General features: G+C 40.6%; 1 protein-coding gene across 2 annotated transcripts in view; it reads left to right on the top strand.

Moving 5' to 3' along the window:
• Positions 1–1,552: 1,552 nt before the first annotated feature.
• LOC132327071 (potassium voltage-gated channel subfamily KQT member 1-like) overlaps positions 1,553–6,000 on the top strand; it is a 387,557-nt gene continuing 383,109 nt past the window's right edge. For both annotated transcript variants that reach the window (XM_059845811.1, XM_059845812.1), the window contains exons 1-2: positions 1,553–1,695; positions 5,187–5,265. The gene's annotated coding sequence lies outside the window, so the exon portion shown is untranslated. The remainder of the gene's footprint in view (positions 1,696–5,186; positions 5,266–6,000) is intronic.

The raw sequence follows: 6,000 nt of genomic DNA, 5'->3' as shown, positions 1-6,000 counted from the left end.
CCATGGCTTCACGAGATTGGTCACCCCAAAACAGCCTTGTAGATAAAGCAGACATTTGATGTCCTCTTCACTTCTGCCTTCAACAACGATGGGCCCTGGGAAGTCTGGAGTTCCATTGGAAAACCATGACTGGTGGGGGGATGATAAAATCTGAGTCCACCCTGAGTTTGTTTGAAGCTTGCTGCTACAGCTGGATGTGCATAAATCATGGGGCTTGGTGGGATTCATCCCAGGATACTGAAAGACCTGGCAGATGGCATTGTGGGACCTCACTCAATGTTTTTTTCCGTGGTCTTGAGAGTCTGGAGAGGTCCCACTAAACTGAAAGCTGGCAAATATTGTCCCAGTTTTCAAGGACAAGAAGGAAGTCCCTGGTGATTTCAGACTTGTCAGTCTCATTGTGGTGCCTGGTAAAATTATGGAGAAAGTTTTTTTGGGAGTTATTGAAAAACACTCAAGAGACAACACAGTCATTGGTTACAGCCAGCACAAGTTCATGGGGGAAAGCCCTGCTTAAACAACTCAAATTTATCCATAGTTGACTAAGGAAAGTCAGAAAATGTGGGTTTTTTTGGATTTCAGCAAAGCTTTTGATCCTGTCTGTCACTGAATCCTTCTGGATAAATGCTCCAGCATGCAGCTCAACAAGCCCATGGTACCCTGGATGAGCAGCTGGCTCAAAGAGTTGCAGTAAGCAGGGTCACACCAGCCTGGCACTCAATCACTGGGGGGACCCCAGGGCTCAACTTTACAGCCAGCGCTCACCAGTATGTTTTTTAAGTGATCAAGGCTCAGAAATCAAATGCAAGTTAATTTAGTTTGACAGCTGTACTAGACTGGGGAGATCTGTGAGCTCCCCCAGGGTACAGAGGCCTCACAGAGAGATCTGGATAGACCAGAGAGCTGGGCAATCACCACCTGTATGGAAATGCACAAAAGCAAGAGCTTTACTCTCCCCCTGAGATGAGCCTGTCTGGTTATACGTTCAAGCTGTGGGACAAGAGGCTGGCGAGCAGCTCTGCAGAGAGAGATCTGGGGGTTTTGATGCAAGTTCAGTGTCAGTCACCAGTGTGCTCTGGCAGCAAGAGGGGTCATCTGTGTCCTGGGGTGCACAGGGATGGAGGGAGGGGATTGCCCCACCCTGCTCTGCACTGGTGCAGCCCCACCTCGAGTCCTGGGGGCAATTTTGGTGTCTCAATAGAAGAAGGACATCAGAACATGAGAGTGTGTCCAGAGGAAGGCAACCCAGGTGGGGAAAGGCCTGGAGGGCAAGGAAGTGTCAAAACAAAAGAATAATGTTGTGGTTTTCCTTATGATATACTGATGGAATGGAGCTTTAACCATCTGTTTATTCATGCAAATCACATTCAGGAACTGATTATCTGTTCCTTTTATTTACTGCCTGGCATATGCATACAAAAAGTCAACAGATTAGGCTAAATCGTTTTTATTGCATCATCTATCTCTATAAGCTCCTTTGTTTTAGTCCTATGAATAAATTAGATGTGCAAACTGTACTCATAATGAAAAAACCCAACTCTGATCTCTTCCCCTTTTCACTCTGTTAGGAGATAGTTCTGGTGGTGTTTTTTGGTGCTGAGTACCTGGTCCGGCTCTGGTCTGCAGGCTGCAGGAGTAAATATGTTGGCTTCCAGGGAAGGATCCGGTTTGCCAGGAAGCCAATATCCATCATTGGTAAGTTTTAAACTCTTTTGCAGCCCTCCTGCTTGTTGTAATAATAAATAAAAATGTCCACTTCTGCAGAGGCCTTGTTGCAGTTCTGAGCTATGTCTACCCCTCAAGCATTTATCTGCTTTGGGATTTCTCTTCTTTTGGGTTGCTAGAACACTTAAAATATGTCCAAGGCAGACATCATCCTTAGAAAGGCAGGACTGTAAAGTGAAGAAATGACTAAACTTTGGGTAATTGCAGGAAATTGACAAGATTTTGGACACAAAATCCTTCCTTGGGTACAAACAAATTCTTCATCTTCTTCTAGAGCTGGTCTGTTTTTGTGATGTAACCATGAGGAATCGTTTTTACTCCTCATTGTGTTCTTGATTTCTCTCTCAATTAATAAGTGCTTCTTAGGTTGGTATATTAGAGAAAGTGATAGTCTCATTGAACTGTGATTTCAAGGGGTTCTCTCTGCTGGTATTTTGGTACTACCACAGCAAATATGCATGTTTGTGTTGGAGCCCCTGGGGAAGACTCCATGGGTTTTGTCAAGAAAAGCTAAGACTGGCTATAGCTGGTTGTGCACTCAGTGTCAGTGCTTCAGTTAACCTTTGAAATTCCCCTAAGGATATAGTACATTGGAAATCAAGATTTTCTTTTCCACATCAAATGCAGATGGAACAATGTTTGCACTGACAGAACAAGGTAAACTTGGGTAATACCTTTGCTGGGAATGATTGAATCCTACTGACTCATCCTATTATTTTCAAATCAACATGAATAAAATACAAACACTGGAAAAAGAAATTAAAGGATTAGAACAGAAGGTAAAACATGATGATATTAATTTTATTTCTTCATTAATACAAAAGTCTATATTTTAAATTTAGAAAAAAATCCACTAAAATTTCTTTGACAGCAGGGATATTTCTTCTGTGGGATTTTGTTTCCTCTAAAATTTGGGTTAGTTCTTAGCAAGTTCAACATGGAAAATCCCAGGCTGAGGCAGAAAGAATGTTCTGGGACACACAGGCTCAGTAAAAAGATGGGAGGTTGTCACCGATATGTTCTATGAAAAGTCCTTTCCTTAGGATTTTTCCCTCTTGAGAAGCTGAGAGGCCTCAAGAACAAAATGCAAACAATTCTTATCTGCTGCTGTGGAATGCAACAGGGGGAATCTGTGATTGGTCTCATCTGGTTGTTTCTAATTAATGGCCAATCACAGTCCATGTGTCCAGACTGTTTCAGTCAGACACAAGCCTTTGTTGTTCATTCCTTTTCTATTCTTGGCTAAGCCTTCTGATGAAATCCTTTCTTCTATTCTTTTAGTATAGTTTTAATATATTATATATCATAAAATAATAAACCAAGCCTTCTGAGCATGGAGTCAACTTTCTCGTCTCTTCCCTCATCCTAAGACCCCTGTGAACAATGCAACAGGAGGTGGATTCTGATGCAAAGATCTGGAAGAGGAACATTTAAAGAGACTGAGAAGCAACCAGGAGCTTGAATGAAAATCAGCAGGGGCTGGAAATATGTGGTATTGAAAAGTGTCAGAGAAAGGGCAGGATATGCTGAAGATCTAGGCTGTAAAATAAGGCTGTTTGGACCAGTAAATGGGGATTAATAAGGGAAATCTAAGCACTGGAAACTAGGATGAAAACTAGGAACAGAGGAGAAGCAGAAATAGAAGAACAGGTTTGGAGAAAAAGAAAGAAAAAGAAATATCTATACCAGGAAGAACACTCAGAAAAGAAGAAAGTGCAAGTGAAAAAATCTCTTTTACTCTCACTATGTGGTTGAACTCATTTTCTGAGCATCAGTCTTTTCCACCTTTAGTGCCTGTCTTCAGATGGAGATGTGTATGCCTGACAGTTTAGTAAAGACATGATGGATCATTTGCTAAAGGGCAGAGATCTATGTTATGATGTGATGGGAAGAAAAACCACCCTAAATTCCAAGGTTTACAAATATACGTTCACACACATACATGATAAAGGAACAGCATAAAAAATTTTACAGCCAGGCATTGAAAAGCTAAGTTTAATCCCAAATGGAAGCTCTTTCTGTAGCTTCATCCCTCCCTTTATTCATTTTCATATTCATTTTCATTTTCATACATGTACCATTAGTGTAGCACAGTATTTAAACTAGCTGTGTGCTTTCCCTTGAGGAGGCATCCAAGTTTTACAGCAAAAATCAGACTGATACTGGAAATTAATTCAACTCAGAGAGTGAAGGATGCTGTTGGTTATAAGACGTCTGCAGTACTTGTTGCAGCAGCTACATGGTTGTAAATGAGGCAGGATAATGTTTAAAAGGAGAGAGAAAAAAAAGTTAACTTTGCTGTAGGAAGTTGTTGTTGCTGCTCAGGTTGGATCTTATCCTGCCTCTTACCCAGGCATCCCATGGAAAGTTGGTTAAATTGGTTTTCACAAGTGGGCCTCATTTTCTGGATGTCCAAAGGAAGACTTTGAAGTTGGGTTGCAGAGGTTCTGAGCCCTCACAGCAGCAAGTGAAGTCAGCAGAGCTGGTGTTTTGAAGTGCTGTATGATGCTAAGTGCTCTGAAGAATAAAGTGCTGCCTGTGTCAAACTGGCAAAGGAAGGTTTGCCAAAAGTTTTTCCGCATTCTGCCTCCATTTGCTACCCATTTACAATACTATCTTTTATTTTTTGGTTAGAATTTAAAAGGGAAGCATTTAGATGCTCTAAAGAGGTTTACCACAGAAATGCCTGTAAGGAAATTTAAAAATATATATTCTCAGAATAATGTTACAGCAAGGTTCAATAATTAAAAATAACTAAAATAATTAATGGACATGTTCACTGAACTGGGATGAGGGAAAATAAGAGATGCTGTCACTGTAAACTCAATCTGTCATTTGCTTTGTATAAAGCTGGAACTGTGTAAACTGCAGAGTTGTGGAAACAAAACAAAACAGAAAAAGAACTCTGGAAAAAATTATTTTTTCATACAAATAAAGACATTATCACAAAGTAAACTAACAATTGTGATTTTTTTTTTAGCCAGCCTTTCTCCTGACAGTTCCATTATGTTTGAAAGCTTGGCCTCAGAGCTTTTATACAGCTTTCAAATTAAGTCTATGTGTGTATGTATGCATGATACTTAACTTCATGGATTTCATTATTGCATGGTGCAAACCCTTGCATCTCCTCTTGGATCAGAAGCCTTGAGCCAAAATATGGGTTCATTTCTAGGGTGCACAAATGCCTTTGCATTTTTTGTGGCAAGCAGCCTAATCCATCAGGTTCTTTGAAAGTTCTGTTACTGAATTCATCCTGGAAGAAGCTGTAGCCACTGGGGTCTTGATGTGAAACTATTACATAGACTTAACATGCCCACCAAATTTCAGCTAACAATTTCTTTTTTGAACTGCTTGCTTTAGTCTGTATTTGTTGTGTTTTTTCAGTGCTGAGATTTAAAAAAAACCCACAAAAACCCCAATTAATACACTCTTTTTTCTTTTGATTGTTTGTTTTTTAACAGATCTGATTGTGGTAGTAGCCTCAATTATTGTTCTGAGCATAGGATCTAATGGGCAGGTGTTTGCCACCTCTGCAATAAGGTAGGTTCTGCTGCCACTGCAGCTCTTCACTCCCACAGAGGTTGTTAGGTGTGTATCTGATTGCCTAATTCCCAATTAACTGCATGTCTCATTTTCCTAGCACAGGGAAAGTTACTCTGTTGAAGCACGGGGGGACTGGGTGCTGTTTTGCTTGGTGACTGATTGGGAACAAGTGGTTCCTGAGTGAAGGAACAAGGCAGATGAAAAATGGTGGGAATGCTGAAGCCAAGTGGAAAAAATGAAACGTGTCCTATTTAAAACATCAAACAACTGTCTCTCTGAGACAAGAGAGAATTACAGAGCATGGGTTTATTTAAGAAGTAATCCAGACAGTGCTTAACTCAGTGCTTTTTGAGTATGAGTAATTACTTTGTTTAAAGAATAATTATGCTTTGGTGGATTTGTTTGGCACGAGTAACTCACACTGTACATGAAGCAGAAACATTTGATGTACAGACTGTTTGTTCAGCTTGCATCAAGTACTGCAGGCTTGTTTTGGGAGATGAAGTGAGTAAACAGAAGAATGATAAGCAGTAGGTGTACTTCTTACTCCTAAGCTGACTTCCAAGATGTGCTGCCTGTTTTGTCCCAAGCCTCTGCTTTCCAGTGCAGCAGAACCACTGGGAGGTGGGAATGTCCAGTATTGCCTAAACTGTCCAGCTGTGTAGGCAAACACTGGGGAGAGCTACAAGTACAGAGTGTTTTTAAGGTAATTCTTACAGTAGAACATTGATC

This window comes from Haemorhous mexicanus, chromosome 5 (assembly GCF_027477595.1).
Source record: "Haemorhous mexicanus isolate bHaeMex1 chromosome 5, bHaeMex1.pri, whole genome shotgun sequence".
NCBI classification, from domain to species: Eukaryota; Metazoa; Chordata; class Aves; order Passeriformes; family Fringillidae; genus Haemorhous; species Haemorhous mexicanus.
Note: the sequence above shows the minus strand (reverse complement) of the source record. Positions and strands in the feature narration are given on the sequence as shown.